This window comes from Rattus norvegicus, chromosome 13, assembly GCF_021556685.1.
Source record: "Rattus norvegicus strain SHRSP/BbbUtx chromosome 13, alternate assembly SHRSP_T2T, whole genome shotgun sequence".
NCBI lineage: Eukaryota > Metazoa > Chordata > Mammalia > Rodentia > Muridae > Rattus > Rattus norvegicus.
The window spans coordinates 33476602-33490241 of record NC_141546.1 but is presented as its reverse complement, the minus strand read 5'-3'; the positions used below and the strand labels follow the sequence as shown (position 1 = coordinate 33490241).

Genomic DNA, 13640 nt, shown 5'->3' with positions numbered 1-13640 from the left:
GAAATAAGGACTGACAGTATATTTAGACATAGGGGAAGAAGGGGAAAAGATGAAATTAGGTTAAGATTTATTCCTTTGGCAGTTCTCCTTTGGGAAGGAAGGACCAAATATTTCTGGATATAGTTAATGAACCAGCTGTTTTTTTAACACCATGGTTGCCATGAGTTTACACGGAAACTTTTGACAGTTAACACTTTGGAATAATTTCACACCCAATGAAAATTCTTTTTTTTTTTTTTTTCCGGAGCTGGGGACCGAACCCAGGGCCTTGCGCTTCCTAGGCAAGCGCTCTACCACTGAGCTAAATCCCCAACCCCCCAATGGAGATTCTTAAAGAGCTTCTGAAATCTCATTTTAACATTGAACTAGCTATGTACTATATATACACAAGATTAGCCTGGGGTATCTTGTTATGCTTGACTTAATAAAGTAGGTCCAGAGGTCCCCCTGGTATTAGAATTCATCCTTTTTTCTCTTCTTCTGTAACTATTTTGTTGTTGTTTTTGGAGACTGGATTTCATGTGACTCAGGCTAATCTTGATTTCCTTGTATAGCTAAGGACAACCTTGAACTTCCAATCCACATTTCTGTATATCCCAAATGCTGGGATTGCAGCATGTGTCACTGTGCTTGGTTTATGTGATGCTGAGGATAAAACCTAGGGCTTTGTATATGCTAGGTAAGCTCTCTACTGACCTATTCATGTCTTCACCTTAGCCCTCTTACATTGTACTATGTTGTGGTGAAACTACCTAATCTCTTTGCTGGTCCATTCCCTTCCTTAGTACCACTTTGCGGTTCTTGTCTTTTGGTTATATTTTGTTTTTGCTTTTGTTTGTTGGGCTTTTGGAACAGGCTTTCCCTGTGTAGCCCTGGCTGTCCTGGAACTTCCTCTGTAGGTGAGGCTGACCTCAAACTCACGGTGATCTGCCTGCCTCTGCCTCCCAGAGTGCTGGGATTAAAGGCCTGTGCCACCACCCTGGCTCTAGCTTCACATTTCTGATGACTGCACTATTTGTAATCTGATTAGACTTTCTGAACCATTTGAGAATAAGTTGTAGACAAAAATGCCTAAATATTTTAGTCTGTATTTACCAAAACATGGACAGTCTCTCACAAAACTGCCTGATTAAGAAATAAATGCTCGGGGCTGGGGATTTAGCTCAGTGGTAGAGCGCTTACCTAGGAAGCGCAAGGCCCTGGGTTCGGTCCCCAGCTCCGAAAAAAAGAACAAAAAAAAAAAAAAAAAAAGAAAGAAATTAATGCTCACGCACTCGGGGCTTCCGCCTGGGACCCGCACGCTACAAGACCTTAGCAAGGCCTAAGTTACCCCAACCTGAACTTGACAGAGCCGACCAGCGAGGCTACAGGCCATCTCTACCTCGGGAAAAAGGGGAAGGAGTTGTCAGAACGAGAAGAAAACCGCTACCCGAAACCTAAATTAGGCGCGGGAGAGCAGCATCTGTACTTCTCCAGAGATCCAGGGTATCAGGACTTCATAGAACGTCTAGAATCTCATTGGCTACAGAATAGCTCACAGGAGCCAATCCTGAGCAGCAGAGGGGACAAACCCGGAAACGAAGTTCTCGGCGAGATTCTCTCCAAAAGGTTGGAAAGAAACAATGTAGCCATAATTCATCCCTTTAAAGTTTGAGCCCTAGTACTTGAAATGCTTTTGAGTTAGAAGAGTAGTAAAAATGGAAGAAGAAAAAGTAAAGGACGATGAAAACCCAGACCTGGAAAACTCTGGACTTTTTTGAACAGTTTAACCAGCTTGAATTGTTGGAAACTCATGGACACCTGATTCCCACTGGTATGCAGAGTCTCTGGGCAGGCAATTCTGATGAAGATGAGGAGCAAGAGGAAAAAAACGAAGAGTAGTATCCATTGCAAGAAGGAAAAAACCGGAGAAAGATCCAAGCAAATTGCTTCTTTGGGCCGCTGAAAAAAATCGGCTTGCTATAGTGCAGAGACTACTCTCTGAGAAGGCCGCTGAAGTGAGCACCAGAGATGAAGATGAATATACCCCTCTTCACCGAGCAGCCTATAGTGGACATTTAGATGTTGTTCGTGAGCTGGTGGCTCAGTGGGCAGATGTTCATGCAGTAACCATAGATGGCTGAACACCGCTGCACATACAACACCCAAACAAAAGGCCTTTTGACCCCTTTGCACCTTGCTGCTGGGCAAAGAGACAGCAGAGACACCCTGGAACTCCTCCTGATGAATCGTTACATCAAACCAGAGCTGAAGAACAACTCACGAGAAACTGCTTCTGGTATCGCCAGGAGGACAAGTATCTATCACTACCTCTTTGAAATTGCGGAAGGCTGTTTACAAACATTTCACGTCCCTCTTAATGACTCTAGTAATTTTCTTAAGTTTCAAAGAACCAGTGTCTTCCATGTGTGAGATGTAAAATATTTCCATGTACAGAGAACAGATGTTTCACTACAGAAATTCTGTTGTATGTATCATGGTTTTCTTCCAGGCGAGCTGATGTCAAATGTCTCTTCTGAGAGGTGTTTGGGTGCACCCTGGTGATTACTGCAGTTTGTGATTTTTATCAGAAGTAATTTTACTGGACACAGGTAATACAGAAACGAAGGATATTTTTTGGTGCTGATCCAAGAGAAAAGTATTTTTAAATATCCCATACCCTGGGTCTTGTACAGTTTAGCATATTGACTTGTATTTTTATAAACTAACTCCAAATTTTCATCTTGAACATACTGGTGCAGTTCAACTATCTTCTCTGCATCTCCAGTTGCTTTTCTTCTAAACAAGAAACACTAAAAAGTCAGTGACTTAACATCTTTGTAAGTTTAAAACAAAAATAATAGAATGTTTAGATGTTTTTTAAGATGTAGGCTGTTCTGAGAAAAGCAGTTAGGGAGATGCTTAATCCTTGAATGTTTTACACTGTCTCCTCCACCACACTCATAATCCTGTGGACAGTCCTACCTCACCCTGGTCGACCCATGTGACCCTTACTGTGATGGCCAGACAGTGTCTCCATTTAGACATGCACAAAATTGTACCTTGGTCCAAAAAGATTAAAACTGCCCTCCCAAGTGTTCACCTTCCCTCCTGCAGGATTGGGCATTGCTCATGAATTCCAGGAAATGTCCAGCACTACCCCACAACCCTCATTTTCTACAAGCCATGACAAAGGAAAAAGGACAAGTATTCTAACAGTGAGGAATGATTGTCATATGTGACCAGAACATCATGTAGTTCAGGCTTTCTTAAAACAAAAACAAAAGCAAACAAACAAAACTCATAGTATGACTAGTAACAGAGTGTAAATACAAATAGAATGCAAGTTTGACAATGCAGAAGATAACCTGCATATGACTTCACTAGATCTACGGCACGTTTGTTTAAATTACACTAACTTATCTTGTTGATGCCTGCAACACAGATTTTGATGGACTCCCTAGCCCCTCTGTATTCCCAAGAGGTTTTCTGAGCATGAGAATTTGAATTCTAGGGAAAGGGCACTGAGGGCTCATTGTCAACTTAGAATACACCTCTAGCATGTAGAAACTCCTCCTCTAGAAGGGAGTTTCTTGAAAAATTTAACTGAAGAAAGGATGCATATCCTGATGTGGTGGTACCATCACCTGAATTCAAGTCCCAGATTAAATAGAGAGCAAGCCAAAAAAAAAAAAAAAAAAAAAAAAAAGAAATGCTCACAAACCTTAGATCCATACATTTCACATTTTTCCAATGATCCTAACGGTATTTCTTTGTCCTTTGTAGTCCAATTTAGAAGCTAATTTAGGATCATATATTTAATTGTCGTGTCTCTTCATTCTTCTTTTGTTCAAAAAAGTTTTTGTCATTTATTTTCTGTGTTTACTGTGCTAAGATAGTTGTATATAGGTTAGAAGACAACTTCTGGAAGTCGACTCTTCTACCATGTCTAGAGATTCTTAGGCTTGGTGGCAGCATTTTTACCTGCTGAACAATCTCATTGGTCCCTTTTTACCCGTACTTTTCAGTTCAGAACCATTCCTTACTTACCTCTCCAGTCTTTAATGACTTGACAGTTTCAAACAGTATAGCCCTTTTATTCTGTAATGTGTCTTGTTAGTTAAGTGCTCCAATGGCTGCTCACATGCACACTGAGGACATTGTTGGCAGGAGTGCTTGCCACAGAAAGACGTGCTATTCTTAGTGAACCACCCAGAGATACTATCACTGGTGATGTTTGACCTTGAACATTATAAGCTCATGCTTGCTGAGTGTCTCTGCTATGTAAGTCATATGGAATCATGTAATTGGATTTTGTTTTGCTTTTTCCTTGTTCTCATATTGGACATCCAACCCAAAACCTTGTGCTTCCTAGGTAAGTGCTCTGTCATTGAGCTAAATCTCTAATCCCTTTTTTCTTTTTGTGGTGCTGACGATCAATCCTAGGGCCTTTACATATACTAGGCCCATATTCTTAGGTGAGGAGACACTCAAGACTGTACCATTCCTCTCATCAGAGCTTAAACATTATCACTTAGGTTTACCCCTGTGTGGGGTAAGCTCATTGTTGCAGATACTACTCATGGAATTCTGTTCCTGTTTATTGGTTCTTATTAGTTACTGTGATTTGAAATTTATTTCACTGCTCAAATTGTTCCAGATTTTGTAGTAGAAGCCTTTGAAGTTGCCCTCTGTGTCTCCATCCTTGGTGTACTTCCAGTCACACAGTTTATTCTCAGATTATCTTATATTTTTCTGTTCCAGCTGTGCAATTATTACTTTTTCCAAGGAATCCTGAGTTTGTTTGTTTGTTTGTTTGTTTTCCCAGTAGAGGAGGTGTTTAGAAACAGAAAGAGGGGGTTGGGGATTTAGCTCAGTGGTAGAGCGCTTGCCTAGCAAGCGCAAGGCCCTGGGTTCAGTCCCCAGCTCCGAAAAAAAGAAAAAAAGAAAAAGAAACAGAAACAGGCACTTTATATGTTTGTTTAAATTGATAAAACAGTTCGAGTCTAGCACTCCAGGAATCCTCTCCAGCCTTTTTCCTTCTCAGTGTTTATATTTGATTTTATTTGAATTTTACTGGTGTTGGAGTTTAGATCCAAGGACTCAGGCATGCTAGGCAAGCACCACTGACTCAAGTCCCATTCTCTATTTATGACTCCCTTTGCCATCAGTGAGAAATTGCTTCACCATTCCTTAGTGTAATTACTTATTTGCTCAGTTACTTTGTGTGCTACTTTCCTAACCCCAGACTAGTGTCTCCTTCCCTGCCACTTTTGAGGCCCGTTTCCTCAAGTCACACTTTAAGATAGGGTAGTCATTTCCCACTTAATTGTTTTTTCTTTAATCATACGAAAATTTGTAGAGAAATGTTAAACCTACTTGTGGAGGAAAACAAAGGTAAGATTCAGGAAGTTATGTCAGTCAGAGGAGACAGCTCAGTCACAGCTTACTGTTGACACACAAGGATCTTAGTTAATTTCCCAGCACCCCAAAAGCCAGGTGTGGTGGCATAAGTTTGTAATCCCAGCATTGGGTAGGTAGAATAAGGTGGATTCTTAGGGCTTTCTGGCCGCCAGCCTAGGCTAATTGGCAAATCCTCAGGTAAGTTAGAGACCCTGTCAAAATACAAAATGTGGACAGCTCCCAAGAATAACACCCTAACTTGACCTCTGAGATCTACATTTATGTGTGTACATCTGTATATCCACCTGTGTACTAGCTCTAGCGCCCTCTCTCTCTCTCTCTCTCTCTCTCTCTCTCTCTCTCTCTCTCTCTCTTTCTCTCTCCCTCTCCTTCCCCCTCTCCTCTCCCCCCTCCTCTCTCCCTCTCCTCTCCCCCTCTCCTCCACCTCTTCCCTCCCCTCTCCCCATCTCTATCTCCATCTCCATCTCTATCTCTCCTCCCCAACAGACACATAAACAAACACACAAATTAGTACATTTTGAAAGTCATGTGCTTTTTGGTCTATACATATAAATAACAAGGCAAAACTCTCAAATTTAGATTTATTACTACTTAAGCATCTTTATATACCTATACCACAGTACTTCCTTCTGTGAAGGTCTGATTTGGAAGCCAATGGATTTAAATTTGTTTAGGGTTTATGGCTCATTGTTGAAATATTATGTTTGTCAGTGCTTATGAAGGTGACCACTGTGGTTCTAATCATCATTGAAAGAGTTCTTAGATGTGAAGAGGCCTGAATGAATATAAAAATATCTGCTTATAGGCTAAAAGGTAGGGAGTTTTTTAAAAGTGTCAAATGCTTCTGTGAAAGCAAAAGCCAGGATGCTGTGATTTGGACTATTGGAAAGTTATTGGCGACCTTAGCTAATTGGTTTTCAGGTGTATTTTGGAAAGTCAACTGTTTGATTATATATGGATTAAACATTTACATTCTTTGGGTTTCATCTTAGGCTCTATGGATTTTTAAGAATAAGTGGGGAATGTAGAGGTGGTTGCATAGCAGCAGAAATCTTTTGAGATGCTGCCAAAGTTATTGTGACTTAAACGCATTAGAGACCTTATTGCTTTAACAGAAGAGGTATAAAATAGGTCTTTGTTAAGAAATACAATCAAGGAAACTAGATATAATGTGTCTATTATGTCTATACATAATAGACATATTTCTATTACTAGACAAATTTCTTCAAGAAAATTGAGAAGGTCTAGATCAGATTAGGAGACAGAATCCAGAAAGGCATCAGTTTTTAAGGTTGCATACATCTTAACGTTTGTGGGATTGAGGGAAAGAATGATTATGTAGAAGGCAGGTAAGCAGAACCATATGGCAATATCTATTATCAGAAACTGTTCTTAAATTAACTTTGGATAGGGCCCTGCTCCCATTTCAGATGATCGTCATCTTAGTGCATCTTTAGAGTAAGACAAGCATCATTTGTTAACTTATTTTTCCTAATTTTCCTTCCTCCTTCCTTCCTTCCTTCCTTCCTCCTTTCTTTCTTCCTTTCTTCCTTCCTTCCTTTCTTTCTTTCTTTCTTCCTTCCTTCCTTCCTTTCTTCCTTTCTTCCTTTCTTCCTTTCTTTCTTTTGTTTACTCTTTCATTCATTCCTTTGGTTTTTATTTATTTATTTATTTATTTATTTTTATTTTTTTTTTGTTTTTGAAACAGAGCTTCTTTGTAGCTGTAGCTGCCCTTGAACTTGCTCTGTAGACCAAGGTGGCTTCAAGCTCAGATCTGCCACTGCCTCCCGAGTGCTGGAATTAAAGACATGAACTACCATGCCTTTTTCATTTTTATTCATTCTTAAGAAGCTTATATTGTCTTTATTTAGGTAAGTTTGAAGTCTATTGTGAAGCTAGAAGTGATATAGATCAGCTATCATTAGTTATATGCAAGTAATACAGCTGCTGCAGTAAGTCACCGTCTCTAATTGTAACAGTAACATTATCTGACCCCTCTGACTTCTCAACTTACTTTATTCATTATTTTCAGGAAGATGTCTTATATCTCAGGCTGGCTTGGATTTACTGTATAGCCTAGCCTCACTTAATGACTTGCAATCATCCTGCCTCCTCTTCCTACCCAAGTTCTGGTATTGTAGGCATGAGTCACCATGCCTGGCTCAATTATTTTTAGAATTTCACTTCCTTTATTAAATTGGTAATGTGGCTACTTGGTTCAGATTTCAAAATAATATAAAAGGTCTATGTAGAGAAGTTGGAACATTCTTGCTGTTCCTTCCCGACTGGTTATAGGTAGCTCTTTTTCTTTTTGGACAGTATTTTATGCAAATAAAAACAAATAAATTATTATTCACTTATTTGTGCATGTGGAAACTAGCATAATATATTGATGTTTTGCATTATATTTTTTCTGTACAAAGTCTACCATGAAGACTATTACTTTAATATGTAGAGACAGACTTCTTTCCTCTCTCTGTCCTTTCTAACAAGGTGACATACTTAATTGTGTAAATATAAAATGAAGTTAACAAATTCTGATTACTTAAGCTCTTCAGTTTTTTGGTTCTTTAACTTATATAACTAATTTTCTTTTACCCCCTTTCTGTATGAACTAGAGTTCCCACAGATATTTTTCACTATGATCTAACTGACTTTATCTCAGATCCTCTAATGCTCACTTAAACTAACCTTTCAGATTTTCTGGCCTAGCCAAAGTCTTTCTCCTAATTTCCATAGCCACACTGAAGGCTGGAAGGAAAAGAGGAAGGCATGAAACTAATATTTGTTAAGCTGTACTGGGTGTTTTAAATATGCAAGGCTGGAGAGATAGCCCAGAAGTGAGAAGTACTTTGTCTTGCATAGGACCCAGGTTTGATTCCCAGTACCTACATGGTGACTCACTGCCATCTGTAACTCTGGTTTCAGGGGATCTGTCTCTTTTGGCCTCCATGTGCACTAGGCATGCATGTGGTGTACAAACATGAAGACACATAAATAATAAATTTAAAAAAACCCTTAAATGTATGCAATTAATTCTTTCAACATATGGAATAAGTAGTATTATTCTCTTTTTATGGATGAGAAAGTTAGGGTTCATAAAGGAAAGTTGTCCAGACTTCCTCATTCAGATATCTCAGTACTTAAAATGTGTTCTGCTCTCAAAGAACCTGGATAGAGTTTCTAGCCACCATTAGACTGCTCACAACCATTTGCAACTGCAGATCCAGGGGATCTGATCCCCATTTCTGGCCTCTGCAGATACCTACACACATATACAACCCCCCCTTCCCAGTATATAAAATTAAAAATAAAAAACTTAAAACATTTTAATATTTATTTATTATATTTTATGTGTAGAGCTGTTTTGCTTGCATGTATATATTACGTACCCTATGTATGCCTGATAACTGTAGAGGTTAGAAGAGGGCATGATTTTGAGTCACCATGGAACCTTTATCCTCTGAAAAGCAACAAGTCTTCTTAACCACTACACCATTTCTCTAGCCCTGAAAGATAAATTAAAAGAACATTTTTTAAAAAGTTTGAGTAAGGTATATTGGGTCATCCTTTTAATCTCAGCACTTTGAAAGCAGAGGCAAGCCAATCTCCATGAGTTTGAAATTAACCCGAACTACAAAGCAAGTGTAGGCCATATATGGCTATATAGTAAGACCCTGTCTCAGGAAAATATAGGCTTGAGTTGAGTATCTGTAGTTGTCCTGCTTCTGCATGGTTGTGTGTTATGCCCTAGTTTTGATTTTCTGAACTTTAGTCTGAAAGCTGGAGCTCTCTGTCTGCTGTAGACACATTTGATCTAACAAGCACATGTCTGCTGACATGTTCCCACATTGTGCTTTTCCTAGTTACTGGATGCTGCCTGCTTAAAGTGACTTTGCTTGCTTTGTGTCTGTTGTTGTTAGCTCTGGATACTATTTTTTTCTGATTGCTTGAATGGACTGCTGTGTATCATCACTATTGAGATTTCTTCCTTAATTTTCCCTATTATAGCCCTATTGCCACCTAATCTTCATATGGTCAGTGAAGTTTGACTAAAACTTCTGAAATTATTTGGGATATTAAAGAAAAAAAAAACCTCTTGACGTTGTCAAAGGCACATCATTATCTCTTACCAGGAATTTTATGGTAGTCTCCTTAAAGAGTATTCTGCCATTAGTTTAGCCTTCTAAAATTTGAACTACACTATAGCCAGAGTGATCTGACCTGCTTGTTTGATCAAATGTGTCTATTTTCCATCTGCCTGTAAAATAAAGTGAAGAACTTTTCTAAGGAGATTAAGAACATTTTAGGATTGTTTTATTGTGATTATAATAAAATCTCTGTAAATGTGTTTTTTTTCTTAACATTTCTAACTTAACCTTTTTCAGTCCAAAGTTTATTGTAGTCAGTTGCAGTGGTTTTCTATAGAAGCTACTAATGAAATAGAGTGTCTTTGTAGGGAAAGGTTTTAGATTGTGGAAAACTTTTCTTAGTTGATTCTGATATTGTGGTCTACTTTGTATCTATCCATTTATATGCTTTTAAGAAAGATTCTCTCTCTCTCTCTCTCTCTCTGTCTCTCTCTGTGTGTGTGTGTGTGTGTTGTGTGTGTGTGTGTGTGTGTGAGAGAGAGAGAGAGAGAGAGAGAGAGAGAGAGAGAGAGAGAGAGAATGCAGAATGCAGAATGCAGAATGCGTACATATATGAGTATAGGTATGCTCTCATCTCACACATGTGGAAGCCAGACAAGGGAGTTAGTCATCCTCTTCTATCATTTCTATCTGTTCCTATGAGGCAGGCTCTCTCCCTGAACCTGGAGCACTCGGTGATCTTTCTATGTTCCCCTTGGAGCTAGGGTCACAGGTGTTTGTGGGGATGCTCAGCTTATTATATAAGTTTTAAAATTTGAATTCTGGTCCTCGTGATTGCTCAGCAAGTTCTCTGAGGCATCTCCCCAACCCCACTTTTATCTTCTAAAATGTTTAAGCTTAATTACTTGCAAAACGTTCTATAGGTTAACAGTTTCAAATCTCTGAAAAGGGTTTTTGTTGTTTTGTTGTTTGTTACATACCTTAAGCATTGTATGCAAGCAAGGTATATCACAATTTTCTTATGAACAATGTGCTTAATACATTTAATGTGCACTTGAGTGTACGTGTGTGTGTGTATGTGTGTATGTGTGTGTGTGTGTGTGTGTGTGTGTGTGTGTGTGTATGTGTATATACACATGTGGAGGTCAGAGGACAACTTACAGATTCTCTCTCCTTCTATCATGTGGGTTCTGGGGATCAACATGCTGCCCCAAGTGAGTCTGGCCCATCTAGTTTTATGTTATTGAGTTCAGTACAGAAAGTATGAGACTCTTTCTTCACTGAATTATAGCAACAACTAAGCTAGTCTAATGTCTTATATTGCCATCATTTTACTTTATTTTAAAGTCTAAAGCATTAGAAAATGCAGTTGCAGCAAAGTAGCACCCTTCTTCCTTCTCCTGTTAGTCTCCTCCCACCCCCAGGGCTCTTTTGCTTTCATGTTTCATATTTATGAATAGTTTCACTTATCTGCAAAGAATTTTGATGACTAGGGATTTAGCTCAGTTGATAGAGTGCTTTATTCATGAAGTCCTGACTTTGATCCCCAGAAAATGAACTGGTTGAGGTGTGCACACCTATGTCCCAGATGTGGAGACAGAAGTATCAGGAATTCAAGATCATCTTGGCTACATATACATAGTGAGTTGAAGCTAGTCTGTGCTCCATGAGACCCTGTTGGTGTATTTGTTTAGCTATTTTATTGGGTTCTTATATCTACCACCCTTCTAAACCTTATTCCACCGTAATCCCTTTCAACTCCCTAATACTAGATAGGAGAGAAGGAAGGTTAGAGGGGAAAGGAGGTTATAATACTTCCTGATGATTAGGAGTATTGGGTTCCTAGGGGCAAGTCCCATCTTTGTTGGCAGAATATCCAGCAAACCAGCAAACCAGCAAATGCAGCAGCAAGGAGTAGTGTCACCACAGGCCCTCCCAGTGCTCTCCCCTTTAAAACCCTTTCAACAGTCCCTAGAATGCCAAACATAACTATCTGCAGCTGGCAAACATCACTTCTCTTTTAGAGCACATGACAATCATAGTTAATGTCTGTGGACAAACTGAAACAGCCCCATATCCCACACTTGGGATTAGAACAAAATCATATTCACATAATATAATTGGGTTTTAAAGAAAACAAAATCTTACAAGACCCTATCAAAAAGAGACAGGGTTGGTGGGGGGCATAAAAGCCACCAAGCCTAAGGATCAATTTTATCCTTGGAACCAAATGGTGATAGAGAATTCTGACTCTTAGAAGTTGCCCTCTGACATGTACATGCATGCTGTGGCATTAGTACATTCCTTACCCGTACAGAAAATAAATATTTAAAATGAATAGAGACCTGAAATATAGCTCAGTTGTAGATCACTTTTATAGGTTGCTTTAAGGCCAGCGATTTAATGCCCAACACTGAAAAACAAACTTTTACAGAATTTGGACTTACTACCTATGTAATTGTTTTTAAACAATTATGCCAGCATAAATTAAACAAAACAAAAACAAAAAGACATTCTAATGTGAGAGAGGAGTGTATGCATTTTAAGGTCAAAGGAAAACTTGGTGTTGAGTTGGTTCTCTTTTTCCACAATGTGGATCCTGGGAAATGGAACTAAGGTTCTCAAACTTGGTGATAGGTACCTGTATCTACACAACTGTCTCATCAACCTAGCTTTGTGTGTGTGTGTGTGTGTGTGTGTGTGTGTGTGTGTGTGTGTGTGTGTGTGTGTTTGTACACTATTTTTACATGTTTCTTGAGTTTTCATCAGCATTTTCTATCAGTTATTTAAGTCATGAGTTGAGCATACTGTGATAGGTAAAACAAGTCTGATCACCTATTTTGTATTGCCTATGAATTGTAAGGGGACTTTAAATTTTTTTTAATTCTTGGAAAAAACATCAAAGGAAAAATAATATTTGAGGACCTGTGAAAATTATATGAAATTCAAACTTCATTATTAGTAGTTTTATTGGAATACAACCACACTGCTTTGTGTTATTTGTGGCTGATTGCATTCTATAATGCTAAAATTAAATTGTTGCACTAGAGATCACCTGACCTGTAAAACCTCAACTTTTACAACTCTAGCTCAGGCTGGAGAGATGGCTCAGCAGTTAAGAGCACTGCCTGCTCTTCAACAGGACCTGGGTTCAATTCCAAGCACCCCCAGAATTCATCAGAAGTGTCTGTAACTCCAGTTCCAGGGAATCTGACTTCCTCACATAGACCTGCCAGCAAAACATCAATTTACATTAAAAAAAATACAAAAATTAAAAAGTATGGCTTCTTATAGGAAAAGCTTTAAAATTTTTATTTTATGTTCATATGAGTATTTTGCCTGTGCGTGTGTGTATGTAACTATGTGACTGTGGGTATGCCTGATGCCTACAGAGGCCAGAAGAGAACTTTGGATCCCTTAAAACTGGAGTTACAGACAGCTGCGACATGCCATGCAAGTGTTGGAAACCAGACACTGGGCTTTTGGAAGAGCAGCGAATGCTCTTTGAGCCTTCTCTCCAGCCCCCTCCATGCAGGAATGTTTTATCAGCTCTGGTCAAGAATATTAAAGTTACTAGGATTGTTTTATTCCCTTGTTGTAGTTGTATTACCAATTATGCAGTTAGATTTATTTATTCAAATTTTGAAAGCATAGACCTTTAAACAGTTTGGCATTAGAAATGATTTAGTTTTAGAACTAGGGAGTATGCAGAGACACTGTAGTCTTGCAGTTAGTTCGTGTAGTCCTGGACTGTCCAGTGGATCATCATTAACTGGAAGTGACAGCTTAAATCTCAGTAAAAACCATTTGAGCCTGAGGGTAACTATCTCAGTGCTGGAGTCTTTGAGTTCATATGAAAGACCTGAGTTCATATGTTCAGTCCTCAGTTCTCATTAAAAGGCAATCCTTAAGCCACATGTATCACATTTTAAATGTTTACTCATATTCATTCTATTCAACAGAGGAGGAAATCATAGCTCAGAGAAATGGAGTGACTGCTTCAAGAAAGAAGCTGTGGTTGTTAAAATTTAGGATATTTATCTCAGTGGCTTTCCAAGCATTCTAAATGTTTTTGTTGTTACTAAAAACAACCTATGCAGTTGATTTTAAAATTCTCCTGCAACACAGTAACTTCAGAATATTTAT

At 38.8% G+C, this 13640-nt stretch overlaps 1 protein-coding gene and 1 pseudogene across 6 annotated transcripts in view; both read left to right on the top strand.

Moving 5' to 3' along the window:
* Positions 1-13640, top strand: part of Ptpn4 (protein tyrosine phosphatase, non-receptor type 4) — a 180133-nt gene that overhangs the window by 8325 nt on the left and 158168 nt on the right.
* On the top strand, positions 1606-2500 carry LOC148001576 (ankyrin repeat domain-containing protein 49 pseudogene; annotated as a pseudogene).